This window comes from Urocampus carinirostris, chromosome 2, assembly GCF_059441175.1.
Source record: "Urocampus carinirostris isolate Australia breed hairy pipefish chromosome 2, RoL_Ucar_1.0, whole genome shotgun sequence".
NCBI lineage: Eukaryota > Metazoa > Chordata > Actinopteri > Syngnathiformes > Syngnathidae > Urocampus > Urocampus carinirostris.
Genome location: NC_142350.1, coordinates 3865321 through 3881678, shown reverse-complemented (window position 1 = coordinate 3881678; position 16358 = coordinate 3865321). Strand labels below are relative to the sequence as shown.

Genomic DNA, 16358 nt, shown 5'->3' with positions numbered 1-16358 from the left:
GTTTTTTCTGTACATGTACAGTATTTGGTTATTTGTTTTCATGTTTTTTTTACAAAGAAGTAAATGAGAAAATAATGAACAAAAACAAAACAATTAAATCAAGTATTTGTATTTCTGCTCAGAAGCATGCAATTGCGGTTTACTATGGATTTCTCGACAGCCTTTTGTGATTTTTCAATTTAATTTTACTTCACATATTTATTTCTTCATCGAGCGCCTGAAAGTCATTCTGTTGTCATTACCGTATACCTGCGAACAAAAAAAGTCGAATTACTGTACATTGTTGTAGTAATGTTAAAAAAAAATGTCTCATTTCCGTTTTTCGAAAGGCGTCACACAAAAGTCTCGCGAGAGAGAAACATATCACTCCTTATAGACTACCTTCTTTCCTTTCCTCTTATTGAACTCTCGCTATGCTCCGGTCTCTTCCTTGGCCGTCGTTGACTGAGGTAAGTCGTTACTCAATGCCAACTGTGGTTCTGGATTTGTATACTTAATGATCGCAGCAAGGCTTTTAGGGCTAGGACCTTAGCTTGGCCTCTTGGCTGAGAGTAAGTGTCCCGGCTCCTAGGCTTTGTAGCATAATATGAATTGACCGATTACGGATAATGGATAATGAATAACGAAGATAGAACAATAACCCTTAAACCACCCCCTCCCCTCAATGCCTGGATGGGAGTTTTTGCTCTAAAATAAATTCATACACGCTTTAAGGTAACCATTTTGGTACTGTAAATAGTTAGAGGTGTTTGATGGCTTAGATTTTATGATTTCTGGTTTACATTGGCAGTTTTAAACGGCCGAACAACACGCGGTGAAGATGATTGGGTGAATGCTAGTTGTGATGTTTGTCCTTTATTTTTCCTTTTGAAGTTTTTGTTAGCGAATGGTTTATCTATACATTAATTATATAACCGAATACTCACGTTCCAATGTGTGGCCTGCATTATTGTGAACGAAAACTATGCAATTAACATGTGATGTCGTTTCAAGTCCAAACTAATACGAGGTTTAATTATATTTTTGCAAAGACAACGGCCATGTTCAGCACAACTGCAAACATTGTGAAGCCAAATGGCGAAAAACCAGACGAGTTTGAATCGGGAATATCCCAGGTAAGTTTTTTTTCCTTATGCTCTGAATCAACCGATGTCTATGCTCATGAGACCGGACTGGACACGTTTTCCTAAATAATTCTATCAAGAAACCTTTTGTGTAATTTTCACTCATTAATCTGAGTTGCATTATACACACACGCGCACACACACTTTAAAATGAGGGAAGGATGAGCACAAAAACATAGTAAGGAATACAATGCCAGTATGTTGCAGTGAATTGTGTAGACCTGAGAAGAAACTGTTTTGATGTGGCGGGAAAGATATTGTGAGATTTTCCTGTGGGAATTGGGTTGATTGGGGTATTGAATCTGAACTAGACTCTGTGAAAGGTTGTGCAGGCAGGAGTACTGCATTTATCTGAGTGTACTGTACTGAGACTCCTGTATTTGTGCATTAGATTATATCTGTATCGCACTAATTTTATTTATGGTACTAGAGACGAATGTTGGAGAATGGAGAAAACTAAGATAAGCAATTTTTTAATCATGGGGTTGCAGTGTTCTCGTTTGCCTGCATCCAAGACGCATCATTTTTGCTGGGGACGCAACTTTTTTGACACAAATTTGTCATTATATAAATGCAGATCATTTCATTACCAGATTACTTTTATTTTTAACAAAGATTTACCGCTCTCCAAACTTCGTCGGGCAGATCCGCCATTGTTGTTTTGGTCTTGCGGTTCAAGTTTTCGTCTGCACGCCGATCTCGGCAAACGAGATTACGTCATTGTTGTGGTGCTTGTCGTCGAGGGAAGGTGAAAATCAACACAAAATTGGTAATTTCTTCAGTGTCAGTCATAAGTCGAAACATGATGCAGAAAGTGATAACAATGGCAATAATTCCGGCACGAAAAAACGGCGAAGAAATTCTTTGGAAAATCGCTAGTAAAACACGTGTGTTAAAGCGAACGACTCAACGAAAGAAAATAAACAAAATAACACTCCTAAGCAAGATAAGGACTTTTCTGCCAAAATGGACTTAATTTTATTCCTGGTTACGCTATGAGGAGGGTGATAATGGATTGGACCTTGAGAAGGCATTTCAACTGTGGCGTGACAGCAAACCACGAAGAATATATAAAAAAATCTGAAGTGATACCTGCTTAATATTACCAATTAACTCTGATGATTAAAACTGCATGACAATATAGACTAATATATCAGCAATACTATTTTGTATAATTTACAATATTGTGAAGTGAAAAATCTGAAGTGATAACTGATTTGTATTACCAATAAACTGACGTTTAAAACTGATTGAATATATAGATTTATATTATATATTTGTCGCCGAATTACAATTTCAACCTCGATAACACTCAATTTTGGGGACCCATAGATCTTTGTTGGGACCCATAGATTTTTGAGCATGCGAGTCCCCGGGACCCATCACTTTTCAGAGGTAAAAGGAACACTGGGGTTGTGCATTATAGACAGTATTTCCTCCACACCCTTCTCACCTTTAAGTCCTGACATATTTTCCCCGAGTATTGTATACAAATGCAGACCATTCACCATTTTTTTTAACACACAACGTAGCTTTATTATTGAACGAGCTAAACGGGTCATATCTACCAGAAGCCCACTACCTTGCTGTCCTCTCCAATATGTAATATGGACTTCCCGTTTTTGGCTTTTGGAACTCAATTCTTAATTGTTCAGAGTGGTTAAGATGCCATGTTCCTCGTTTGTTTTGCGCTCACAACTGACTTACATTTAGTCATATCTTATGTCCCTGTAGGCTCTACTTGAGCTGGAGATGAACTCCGATCTCAAGGCTCAACTGGGGGAACTCGACATCACTGCAGCAAGGTGAAAGGGGCAAGTTTTTTTTTAAAGGTTTAACTACAGATTGGTTTGACTTAGGGTTACAACCTCCATCAGATTTGATGATCTTGTGATCTGCAGATCACTTTTCGGTGTAGTGTGAATATTACACTTAATTATTTATTCCGTGATTAATGTTTCCATGTGTGTAATCCGACGTGGACATCCAGTGACTTCTCTCCTGGCTCTGTCCAGGTGGCGTATGAGAGCGTAGCCTTGTGCTAAGACGTATATTTTCGTTCCACGTCGTCGTACAAAATGTTGTCGTCCCCGATCAAATGATTGGTGCGGACAACCTTTCTGCATATTCCTACACCTTCCTAGAGTCCTTTTTGGGCTATTACCGGGGAGCTAAACCATGCAGTGCACATTCCCATTAATAGTTCCCAATGTAACTATTGAATTTGTATCTCTGAACATATTTGCTTTTTCAACAGGAGATCGAGGTTTCTAGCAGCAAAAAAACCATCATCTTTGTACCTGTTCCTCGGTTGAAGTCCTTCCAGAAGATTCAAGTATGCCTTGTTAGGGAGCTGGAAAAGAAGTTTAGTGGGAAGCACTTTGTCTTCATTGCTCAGGTTTGCAAACATTACTTAATCTAAAGTTTTCAATTTGTGTATTCGATGTGGGCATCCAGAGAGTTCTCTCCTGGCTCTGTCCTGGTGGCGTATGGGAGCGTAGTCTTGTGCTATTACGTACATTCCTGTTCCACAACGTCGGAAAAAAGGTTCCGTCCCCAACCTGGTTGGTGCGGACGAATGTCCTGCATATTCCTACACCTTCTCTGAGTCCTTGGGACTGTGACTGGGGAGCTAAACCATGCGGTGCACAAACTCACACGAGTCATTAATTTGAATGAGTGCAACATGAAATGGGTTTATGTTGAAACAAAAATATTTGTTTTTGTTGTGTAAATGTGGGGTATCTGTGACCTTTGCGACTGACGATTGATTGCATTGGGATTTTCAGAGGAGAATCCTGGCAAAACCCACCAAGAAAAGCCGCATATCAAGAATAAACAGAACCGACCTAGGAGGTATGCGGACTTTTTTTTTTTTTGCATCTTAAAACATTGCCGACGTGGGTATCCAGTGAGCTTGCTCCTGGCCCTGTCCTGGTGGCGAATGGGAGCGTAGCTTTGTGCCAAGACGTATATTCCCATTCCACAACGTCGAACATGAAGTTCTGTCCCAGACCTGATGGTTGGTGCGGACGGACGTCCTGCATATTCCTACACCTTCCTATAGTCCTTTGGGGCCAAGACTGGAGAGATAAACCATGCAGAGGACATTATGTTAAGAGAAAAAACTTATTGTTGTGATTTATGGTTTGTTTTAAATTTACCTCGATGTCCACGATAATCCCTGTTAACCAATTTGATCTTGATTTTATAGTCCAATGGAAAAATAATGTTGGCCTTAAATCAGATACATGGTTGCAGGTACAGCGATCCTTTGGTTATAACAAAGTAACGTCGCACCTTCATACAAGCCAAACTGAGCGTTTACTATAGTAACAAAATAACTACTGATCTACAAATAACACAGCACACCGAACAGTCTTGTTATACAAAATTGGAGGCCTCGCTGTTGAGTTCTCTCCCGGCGCTGCCTCGGTTTCTTCACCAACCCGATGATAATGCATGGAACACCCACTGGTGATGGCCATTTCTTTGCGTTTTTCTGACTTTTCTCAGAGGCTGATTTTCAATGTGCTTTAGGCTAGCGTTCACCCCACCTTCCAGTCTATTTTGATTCAGAGTAGTGCTGCACGATTAACCGAAATCTAATCAACATTGCGGTGTGACGTACTGTGATTGTGAAATCGCATGACACCTCGGGTTTTTCAAGGAGTTATAGACAGCAACCCTAACAAAGCTCCCTAAAAGAGGGCGCTGTAAAATTAACGTAAAATCTCAATCCATTACGTACCTAAAGTAAATCTATCTATCTAAATTGAATCCTGTTGAACCATTCGGAGAATCTGGACGATTTGTCACTTTTGTAAGGAAACATTCTCAAGTTATAACTGGTGACTTAGACACGTCTTTGCTTATCAACAGTCTGATGGCGCTGTCACGAGTCTTAACAGGTCACTGCATAAGTGGATAAATATAAAGGACCGCATGGGTTGTTCTTCAAAATTGTTAAAACTAAAATACAGTTGACTTTCCGGATATTCCTCATAAAATGTGTTTATAACATGATGCCTCTATTATTTTTATTTTTCTGCCACTAATTACTGATTTCACTCATGGAAGACTGTATATACGGGTAGATCATGCATCCAAGTGTTAAATACTTGGAGGAAAATTACAAAACTAGCACAGAAAATCCACCTTTTAAAATTGAAAATTGCAATGCTGGTCTGAAAAATTGCAATCAGGCTTTTCTCAAATCGTGCCGTCCCAATTCGGAGACATTAAATTGTGTGCCTGCCCATTCTGGCATTTTGACTGACAGCATACACCAGTAGAGCCTCTTGGTCACGCCCCCCCAATAAACACACAGGCTGCCCCGTAATCTCATTTGCTGTGTACTCTCCTCTACCACAATGCTCTGTTAATGATGTTTGTCAATGAAAACAAAGACCATTCCATTCACAATCCGCAAAGCAGTGAACCTGCGATAACTGGGGCACGCAGTAGCGAGGGGTCTCTGTACTCATATTTTGGATGGGCCATTTAGAGTTCTCAACAAGAAACTTTTTTTTTTTTTAATCCGATGCTAAAACAAATTCCTATGAATTGGGATTAAAGTACCCAAATTATAAAGTTATTTCTGTGCAATTTCTCATTAAAATTGTCTTGTCCAGCCGCACGCTGACGGCAGTCCACGATGCCATAACGGAGGACTTGGTGTTCCGACGCGAGATCGTAGGCAAAAGGACCCGCATTAAGCTAGACGCAAGCCGGCTCATCAAGGTCCAACTGGACAAGGCGCAGCAGAACAACGTGGAACACAAAGTACGTACAGTATTTGCAGTTAAAGCATAACTTTTGCCCAGCTGCAATTTGACGTGGACACCCAGAGTTCTGTCCTGGCTCTGTCCAGGTGGCGAATGGGAGCGTAGCCTCGTGCTTAGACGTATATTTCCGTTCCACAACGTCGTACGATAAGTTCCGTCCCCGACCTGATTGGTTGGTGTGGACGAACGTCCTGCATATTCCTACATCTTCCCAGAGTTCTATTGGGGCAGTTACTGGGGAGCTAAACCATGCAGTGCACATTGAAAACCACTTTTGTGATAATTACATGCAAAATTCAAATCAAATTCTTACAATGTGAGTTGTGAGTTCAATCAACTCAATGTACGGTGTGTTTCAGGTGGAAACGTTCTCTGGCATCGATAAGAAGCTCACCGGCAAAGAAGTCGTCTTTGAATTCCCCAAATACTAGCTCTAATTAATGCACGCGACAAAGTAAATTTGTGTTCTGTTCAAAAACGCTGTGAAGTTACTGCTCATGTTGAGACTTGACTGGTATCTAAGTATTTGCAAGTTGGGGAGACGTTTCTGTGGACTGAACTACTTTTGTGGGACATTCAAAAGTCTGCATTTTGTTATACAAAAACCCAAGACAAAAAAATCAGGCTACGGATACTAATATATATATATATATATATATATATATATATATATATATATATATATATAATTATTTTTTAAACAATGATTTTTTTTATTTATTTGTTTTTTTTTTAACTTCTCCTAACACGTAATTTTGAAAACACCTTAATGATTTCATTGCAGGAATAACTGGAACAGTTTCAACTACCGTCTGAAAGGAAGAGGAGTTCAAAATGTCAATTTTGTTGTAATCAAGACTATTTCGTGTACAAAAAACACTGTAAATCCATCCCACTAATTCCAGCATGTTCTCAATGACAGTATTAGGTTTAGGACAGAATTCTTATTTACATTGGGGAAAGTTTCAAATACTCATGGACAGCATTCTGTCCCCCCTTGTCTGATTCCTATCAACTGTGGAAACAAAGGACAATACAGGGGGTGCTGCCTCGGAAATATGGGGTTTTTAGGTGCGCAAATCTGAAATACAATATAATAATAATAATAATAATAATTTCCTTGTATTGTCATTCTGTGTAACAATGTACACAGAACGAAATGTCGATTGCACCTGACCCGTTGTAGCGAGCCGATGCAGCCGCAGCCAACAGAGGGCGCCGCCGACCACTTTTTAAGTCTTAGGAATGACTCGGCCGGGGCGCGAACCACCGACCTTCCCCATTAGACCTGGTTAATGGGGAAGAAATACACAATACAGTAAGACCTCGGTTATCGCGGTTAATGGGGACCAAAACCGCCCGCAAAAACTGAGTCTGCGAAGTAGCAACACCCCTTCAAAGAGAATTAAAAAAAATTATTCTTTTTAATTATTATTTTTTAGACCCGTTTAATGGGGAGCAAAGCCACCCGCTAAAAGTGAAAATCTGCGAAGTAGCGACGCCCCTTCCAAAAGAAAAAAAAAAATCTCATCTCATTATCTGCACCACTTATCCTTAGTATTCGCGAGCGAGCCCCTAACCCGCGGCACGGGTACTTTCGGGCGCGATACGCACGACACCGCGACGGCCTGTCGGAAGCGCAGCAGAATGCGCGTTCACGCGAGGGGGGAGGATTTTGTGCGGGAGTCGGATTTGGGCAAAACACCGGCGTGCGGTTTTGGTGCGGCTTCCGCTTCACCACCGTAATGCGTAATAGTCTATGAGATCCCGTCAGCAAACACGAGCTTTAACGTGCGCCACGAGCATCAGGCTATCTACTTACTCTGGCCGTACGTGTACTAGTAGCCCACGGCTGCCACTGCTGGGTCCACGCGGCTTCCGCTTCACCGCCCCTTAACCCCCACAGGTCCCCCCTACCCCTTCCCCCCATCGAGGGCCATGTAGAGCCATCGCGGCCTGAGCGGGAGACGTGACGTTGGTGACTTTTTCATCCGCGTTAACAAACTCATTTTGTAGAATACGATAGCGCTTTATTGTTTAAATAAACGCATTATATAGACTACGATTGCCCAATTATTTTAATTAGCTCGCTTTATGGTTTCAATAAGCATATTATATAGAATACGATCGCTTTTGTCGGAAGCGCAGCAGAATGCGGGTTCACGCGAGGGGGATTCTGTACGGGAGCCTGATTTGGGCACAACACCGTGAAACGAGAACGGCGTGCCGTGCTAGGGTCGTCGGCCGAGGGGGATTCCCGCAAAAAGTAGCGACGCCCCTTAAAAATTTTTTTTTTCTACTATTACAGACCGCGAAGCTCTGAATCCGCGAACGTCGAACCGCTAAGTAGCGAGGTCTCACTGTACAGAACTACCATTTTTGGTCTAATACCGTACTGATATTTATCTCAGAAGATGCTGCAATACTGATCAGATATTGATAGTACTCTAAAATAAACTTCGAAATGCAATTGTTACGTTGCACTTTTTAAAATTGCATTATTATGACTTAGGCCAGTCTCTTAAGCGCTACGTTGGCAATATTATTGCCTATTCTCTTGGAAGTTCTTATTACGTGTTAGCTTTGGAGTACTATGTATAATATTGTTGCATACAATGTTTCACTATGTTATCAATAAAAATAAAGAAAATTCAATTAAATTAAAAGTTATTTCATTTTATAGTAAGGCATTTCTGTGCCTTTCTGCTTAACAATGCCCACAGTGACATTTTTCCAAAGCAAAGATCGACCAAGTTTGGGAAATAACTTCCCCTTTTAGCAGATGACCTGCTGTGGAGGTGGTGAAGGGGGTTGCATAAGAGTTCCGCTCCCATCTTCCTCCATCTCTCCCTCATCCAGCAGTGTCTTACTGGTCGTCGTCCTTGGACGACTCGGCACCCCGGGTGCCGATGGCCCCTAAGGGTCCATCCAAGTAGGGGGAGATGATGGGGATTGCATCGCTGCTGACACTGCCTGCGGCGATGTCTTCCGACAGGAAGTGATCCTTGCAGATGTACTGCGTTTCCGGCGAATCCTGGTTTTTCGTTTCCAGCAGTCAGCAATACCTAAACGTTAAGTAGAGCGTTGCTGTTGACATTCTCATTTTTTCTCTCCCTCTTTTATATGCCTCAGAATTTGGGGTTTAAAACCAAATTATTTTTTTTCGGTTATTGTTGACTAAATGACCAATTTTCGGAGTGGTTCTTTTTTCTGACAAATAAGATCAACTAGTGGAAGGGTCCACTTTTGAGTGTGGCCTTGGAATACAAAAGTTCTTTTATGCACAGTGAACCCTCACTATAACATGGTTCACTTTTCATGGTTTTGTTATTTCACTGATTTTCATTGTGCATTGTGATCTGCTACTATACAGACGCTCCACTACTCATGACCATTCGACTTTCATAAAACGGTCGATATGAAAAAATGTCGAAAAATATCCGGACATTGCTGTAAATTAGATTTTGTATTGTACGCACTATTTTCCAAGTAGAGGATATTATGATGGTGCTTGTTACCGCTGCTACCGGCTTGTGGAGGTCACCCAGCATCCACCCTCGAAGAAGAAATCCTCTTCCTAGTCAGTGTGTAAATGTTTTATACTATATCTTCAGCGCGCTAAGAACTTTGACATTTTTATTGTTTAATATCTCGTGCATCCAATCAATACGGTTGGTGTAAAGAAGAGGCGAAATGAAAGTAGAATATGAAAGCTTGATGCTGTTGAGAAAATGGTTGGACCGCTTTTATTCTGCCACTTTTTACCACGGAGGAGGAAGTAGCCTTGAAGCCCATCTAATCAAGTTAAATTTCACTTTATAGAGCATATTATTTAATTTAGTAGTACAAAACAATACAGGTTACGTATACAAGCCTTAAACATACTTATCTAAACCTTAGACATACAAAATATAGTACTGAAGCAACTTACGAGCGAATTCAATCTAGTCCCTAAATAGGGCAGCATCTAAATATATCTGCCATCAGTCCAACGCTTGCAGTGATGTCTTTTTTTTATTATTGAATTTTTTAATCATTCAAGCTTATCCTGTCCTATATTAAGGATAAAAGTTTTTAAAAAATCTAAACTTTTGGGGGGGTGCTTGAGCCTCCCAAAAACATGCTGGTTATGCCCATGTTCACGACCACGACTAGTAGTACAAAAGTAGGCATTGTATAGGATACTATATAAGCCATGTGCTATAATAGCTTTATTGCGATGCATGTTGATTGTACACAGTTGAGTTGTTCACTGATAGCTGTTACCAGTTGTGACTGAGACCCTGGTTTTATTGCATTTCCCCGTGTAAACTACCACACTTAAGTCATGTTTGTTGTGTTGAAATTCTAATTTATTACCTATAAAAGTTTTCATTGTGCCATTAATGTTTTATTTGAATGTATAAATGTTTTTTGTTTTTGCATCATTAAAAATGTCTTATGACATTTTTTAAGATTTTACAGCAAATAAATGTCTGCTCCAAATATCGGCTATCTACATTCTCTTAATACTAATAATCAGTATCGGCTCTGAAAAACCCCTTTAGGTCGATCCTTACTCTACCATTCCTTTTATCTCAGTACTGGGGATTTGAGACATGCGCGTAACCAGCCTGTTTTTAAAGGTGCTAAAGCAACTCTTCTTTAAGGACAAGATAGGATTAAATACGATGGAAATCATTTATAAATTACCTTTAACGTTATTAAAATAATTGCTGTAAACTTGTTTATTTCATTAAACACTTTAAAGCTAGGCCATTATTTTCTTTATTCAGAGCGGATGTAAAATGTGCTTTTATTTTGAATGTGTCTTGCGGAAAGCATGTGTTTTTCCGATTCTATATCGGCTGTTAAGAGAAGTCCGTCAACAGAAATTTCGTTTCATTGTCTAAAACCTGTCACATTGAAAAAGCTGAATTAAAATACAAAAGAGAAGGATCACTATGTATTTAAATTTTCTTACAGCTTTTACCTTGCTAAATGATGGTTATAAAATAAACACTGTGACGCATAAGTTTGAATGCATGACCATCAGCCAGTGATGCTGCAACACTAGATACAAACTAAAACATTTTTTACAAAAAAATGTGAACACAGCAGCATAAAAAATTTTCCACTGCCTTGAAATGGTTCATTGCATTTGTTTCTTAGCAACGCTCGAGCCCTCTTTTGTGTATGTATACTCTGTTAAAAATAAATAAATAAAAAACTGGGCATGGCGTAGTGATATTGTCTCTGCAAACCAAAAAGTGTAATGTTATGTTCACAAAATGGGAAGTGACACTCCTGGTTGATTCTCTATCAGTTTAAGTGGAATGCAAAAACAATTTCACCAGTCAGACACCCTGGGTATCAGCACCCCAAAAGTTCTGAACCTAAAATTGCCCCTGGTTCGGAAGGCATGAGATAATTACTATAGGTTTCTACCCCACATTATACATTTAGTTCACTTCGTGATCCCAACCTCAGAACGGATTGATGTTGTTCCCTGGGTAAGTTGTACCTGTAAAATAAAGGTTTTTACTTCATGGATTTCGACTATCACTGACTCTCTTTTGGACGTAACCCCAACAACGGTTCACACTGTGCAGTCTTGTCAAAATATGAATATAAATGAAGACAAAAATATTAAGTAAATCTTTGGGCCTGTAAAGTCCTCATTCAATGTTGGCGAAGATGCTAACACAATACAAAGTGGCTACAAGCTAAAGTGAGCAGGAGATAAGAAATGGGGACGTTGAAAATTATTAGTGTAACGGGTGTAATAATAACTTTTATTTTATTGAAATTCCTGCTAAAATATGTGTATAGTTTTTGGTAAATGTCCTGCAATGCTGAGTCCAACAGTGCCATCTGCTGGTATGGGGTGGGGTTTGGTTTTGGCTTCTAACATGTGACCAGGAGGCGGGGTTTTGTCAGTTTAACCAGAGTACTACAAAGGTAAGACATATCTTTTGGTGCTCCACAAAATAAGTTAATTTTAAACTTTATAACCCCAGCTGACAAATCTCTCACCATGCATAGTAATGTGATTGATATTGTCAAGCTGTTTAGGTTTATTTTCGTTTTGTTTCTGTTTTACTAAATCTTAATTCCCCTTGTAGAGATCAAAGAGATCAGACCCAGCAGAAAAAGCTAATGTTGTGACTCATCCATTTGCAGGTAAATTGTACCCATTTTTATACTCATTATTGTTTTTATTCCTATTTTTCATATACATTAAAAAAAGGATGATGTTGGTTAAAATTCAGAGTAAAGAAAAACATGTTGAATTCATTGTAAACGTTAAAAATCCACTATACGATCTCTTGTTAAAAGTATCTTGTTAAAATGCAAAGATTTATAAATGTATTGTGATATTCTAAAATGTATTTTCTGTAAAGTGAAAAGACAGCTCTTTGATATGCTTTGTGGTCAGTTTAACCAGAGTACTACAAAGAGATCAAAGAGATCAGACCCAGCAGAAAAAGCTAATGTTGTGACTCATCCATTTGCAGAACTGTAATAATAAAAACCTCATCATCCAGTCCAGCGTGAATGTGGATCTTTGGTGGGACACGTATAGCGCGGTTACATTGGTGCCGTGACCCGTGACTTCTATCAAGCTCTCCGAACCGAGGACTGTCCTACCTGCCACATCATTTCATGAAGCCATCAGCTCACAGTATTTAAAACTGCTATACAGTGACGTGTTACGCAGGCGATTTTGACTTATTTACATCTTTGAAACATGTTTACTCAGAGCACAAGTGACGTTTCTGAGGGTGTAGCTGATCAGATGACAAATATTATTCAGGAGATAGGACATAAATTGGCTGATAGCATATTCACAAATATACAGTCACGTAATATAGTAGCTCCTAACGCTGCTGCCACACAAGATGTAGCAAACAGATTGAGTCAGGTGGTTACACAGAGAAAGGTTAAGGAACCGCCGTCATTTATTGGGGATGGCTCAGACTCAATAACAATACATGAGTGGGAAGATCTAATGAGGACATTTATTAAAAGGAGTAATGTGAGACTTGAAGAGCAAGCAGAGGAAATCCTTATACATTTAAGAGGAAAAGCTAAAGATGTAGTTAGGTTTGGCATTAGAAACAGTAATATAGACGTCTATACCCGCCCTGACATGATTTATAGTCTTCTCAGGAAACACTTTAGCTGTACCAAGTACTCTGCTGTCCCTCTAGCTGACTTTTATTCAACTTTGCCCAAAGACCAGGAAGACCCCTATGACTACTGGCTGAGACTAAACAGAGCAGCTGACCTTGCCTCTGAGTGCTTGAGTGAGCAGGGCAAAACATTTGACAACCCTGAAATAGAGGTTACTCGCATGTTTATTAGGAACTGCCCATGCAAGGAACTGGCACTCACTTACAGATCAAAAACCATCGAAAAGTGGTCAGCATGTGAGGTACTAGAGGTACTGAATGAATACCACGCTGAGAAGAGCTACAAAGCAGATTCCCTACAACAACCTGCGAATAGAGCGGAAATTGCCGTACACAAAGCTGAGGTGAACCATGGTCCAACCCTCGTGCACGAGCCACCTCAGACTTCGAGCCCACAGTATGTCTCTCTAACGGACGTTATTAGTATGTTGGAGAAAGTTCTGATACGTGTTACCTCGAACCAGTTTCAAGAGAGAGGGGGAGCTCCAACCAGGCGACCTGGAGCCAGAATAAATGGTTTCACTGCCAAGCCATGTATAATTTGCAAAGAAGTCGAACACAGTGCTCTCTCTCATTGCCGAGACAAAAACCTTTGCTTTCACTGCCATGCCCCAGGGCATTCTCGACGTGATTGTCCAGTGACGAAAGTTGTCCCGCTGCCTCAGGGAAACTAACTGATCTGCGCTTAGGGGAGAACAGTGCAGATCAACTGAGTATACCTCCCACCACTAATGTGAAGCCTGACATGCAAGACAATAAATCAATTTATGAGTTGTATAGCAACAAGATACCTCCATCGAAGAAGCTGATCTTTCAGGGGTTTCAGAGAATAGCGGAGACTGACGAACTGTTTTACACACCTGTACTTGTGCAAGAAGGCCCCACTTTCAGAGCGCTGTTGGACAGCGGGTCGATGGCTTGTACAGTAAGTGAGGACACAGCTAAGTACCTCCTGCAGCAATTCCCTGATATGATGAGTTACACGGCCGATGATTATGTCATTGTAGGCTGCGGTGGACACCAAGTTTCTCCCAGAGATATGTACGACATTCACGTCACAGTTTACGGGTGCCAAATGATAATACCAGTAATGGTGGTGCCAGGCCAGACAGAACAGATGATCCTTGGCAGCAATGCCATCAAATACATTTTGACTCAATTGAAAAGTACTGATGGCTATTGGAGATTAGTTTCCACTCCTGACAACGGTCTGTCCGATAACCACAGTCAATTCCTGTCAATGCTTTCCAACACAGAGAGATGGAGAGGTGATTGCATTCCAGACAAAGTAGGGACAGTAAAGATCAAGAGTTGCGTGACGCTGAATCCACGGACCGAGTACGTTATTTGGGGCAAGTTACCTGAGTTGGCCGGGGCATCAGCGGGCAGCACAGTGGTCGTTGAGCCAACCCAATCTAAGGCTGCGCCCAGACAAGTCCTTGTCGGACGAGTTGTTACTCCACTCTGGGGAGATGGATGGGTGCCTGTTAAAGTCTTTAATCCCACGGACAGAGTTGTGGTGCTGAGAAGAAACAGGAAAATTGCAGATGTGTCTCCTTGTATCGCAGCGGAAGACCTGCCCAATGCAGAGGAGGTCAAGTGCAACGTGCAGAGTGTACAGAGCAAAGAGGTCCGACCCAGGTCAGAAGAGGACATGATGCGTGCATTGGAAGCTCTGGGACTGCAAGACATTGACCTGAAGTCATGTGAGGTTTCGCTGCAGTGTAAAGACAAGCTCCTTCATATCATCGAACAATTCGAGTCAATCTTTTCTCGCCATAAGATGGACTGTGGAGAGGCCAAAGAGTTTGTACATCGTATCCACCTTGTTGATGATAAGCCGTTCCGTCTACCCTACAGACGTATACCACCAAGTCAGTATGAAAAACTGAGGACGACTCTGAACGAGATGGAAGAGAAAGGAATTATTCAGAAGTCGACTAGCGACTATGCATCTGCGCTTGTTCTCATATGGAAGCGGAATGGAGAACTAAGGGTATGTACTGATTTCAGAAGGCTTAATGCAAGAACCATAAAGGATGCCTACCCACTACCGCATCAAGCTGATGCTTTGGCCGCACTTGGGGGAAATGCCTTTTTCTCCACAATGGATCTGACGTCAGGCTACTACAATGTCCCCTTGCACCCTGACGACAAAAAGTACACGGCATTCTCCTCACCATTCGGCCTTCACGAGTACAACCGGCTCCCTCAGGGACTTTGCAACAGCCCAGCAACATTTATGAGGATGATGATGTCAATATTTGGTGATCAGAATTTCATGAGCCTATTATGTTACCTCGACGATCTGATGGTGTTTGCCCCCACAGAGGAAGTTGCACTCCAACGCCTGCAGATGGTGTTTACTCGCCTTAAGGAACACAACCTCAAGCTCGCACCCAAAAAGTGTTTTTTCCTCAGACGGACTGTGAAATTTCTTGGGCATGTCATCAGTGAGGATGGAATTCGGACTGACCCCGAGAAAGTGAGAGCGGTAAATGACGTACAAGTCGCTGATCTAATGGAGTCGGATGGCAAGACGCCATGCCCTAGTAAAATCAGATCTTTTCTAGGCATGGTGATGTATTTCCAAAGCTTCATTGAAGCATGTTCTGCGAAGGCAAAACCTCTGTTCAGGCTCACATCTGAATCTGGTGACAAGCATAAGCGCAAGAGAGCCCGCAAGAAAGGTCAAGTGAAGCTGACGCCTGCAGATTGGTCCGATGCATGCCAGAACGCCTTTGAAACACTGAAGCACGACCTCGTGACAGGTGTCACTCTGGCCCACCCAGATTTTGATGCGCCGTTTATTCTGGCTGTCGACGCATCCTTTGATGGGATTGGAGCAGTCCTGTCACAGCTGCCACCTGGTGGAAAAGTAGCCAGACCAGTCGCCTTTGCAAGTAAGACGCTCTCTCGCTCCCAGCTCAACTACCCTGCACACAGGCTCGAATTTCTTGCCTTGAAATGGGCGGTATGTGATAAATTCAGCCATTGGTTGAAAGGAAGACACTTTACCACGTGGACCGACAATAACCCACTTACATACATTTTGACCAAACCAAGACTTGATGCGTGTGAACAGCGGTGGGTAGCGAAGCTAGCTGCATACAATTTTGACCTGAAGTACATTCCCGGCCCAAAGAACATCGTAGCCGACGCGCTGAGCCGTGAGCCATTTGTACGGTCATGTGTGGGTCATCGCCTTGTTACCGAGCCCTATACTTCGCTCTTGGACCAAGTCAACAGGGTGAACAACAGTACTGTGCAAG

At 41.5% G+C, this 16358-nt stretch overlaps 4 non-coding genes and 1 pseudogene across 5 annotated transcripts; all 5 read left to right on the top strand.

Annotated features, from left to right (window-relative positions):
• The first annotated feature begins 1040 nt into the window (after positions 1-1040).
• On the top strand, positions 1041-11125 carry LOC148370694 (small ribosomal subunit protein eS7-like; annotated as a pseudogene). The gene is made up of 7 exons (XR_015849749.1): positions 1041-1115; positions 2859-2929; positions 3115-3154; positions 3382-3522; positions 3914-3980; positions 5759-5909; positions 6271-11125. The product of XR_015849749.1 is annotated as a small ribosomal subunit protein eS7-like (transcript).
• Positions 3098-3317, top strand: LOC148370698 (small nucleolar RNA SNORA73 family). The gene has a single exon (XR_015849837.1). It is a non-coding gene; the product is annotated as a small nucleolar RNA SNORA73 family (small nucleolar RNA).
• LOC148370697 (small nucleolar RNA SNORA73 family) lies at positions 3565-3778 on the top strand. Its single transcript, XR_015849835.1, has one exon. It is a non-coding gene; the product is annotated as a small nucleolar RNA SNORA73 family (small nucleolar RNA).
• On the top strand, positions 4020-4237 carry LOC148370696 (small nucleolar RNA SNORA73 family). The gene has a single exon (XR_015849836.1). It is a non-coding gene; the product is annotated as a small nucleolar RNA SNORA73 family (small nucleolar RNA).
• On the top strand, positions 5958-6175 carry LOC148370695 (small nucleolar RNA SNORA73 family). Its single transcript, XR_015849838.1, has one exon. It is a non-coding gene; the product is annotated as a small nucleolar RNA SNORA73 family (small nucleolar RNA).
• Positions 11126-16358: the final 5233 nt, after the last annotated feature.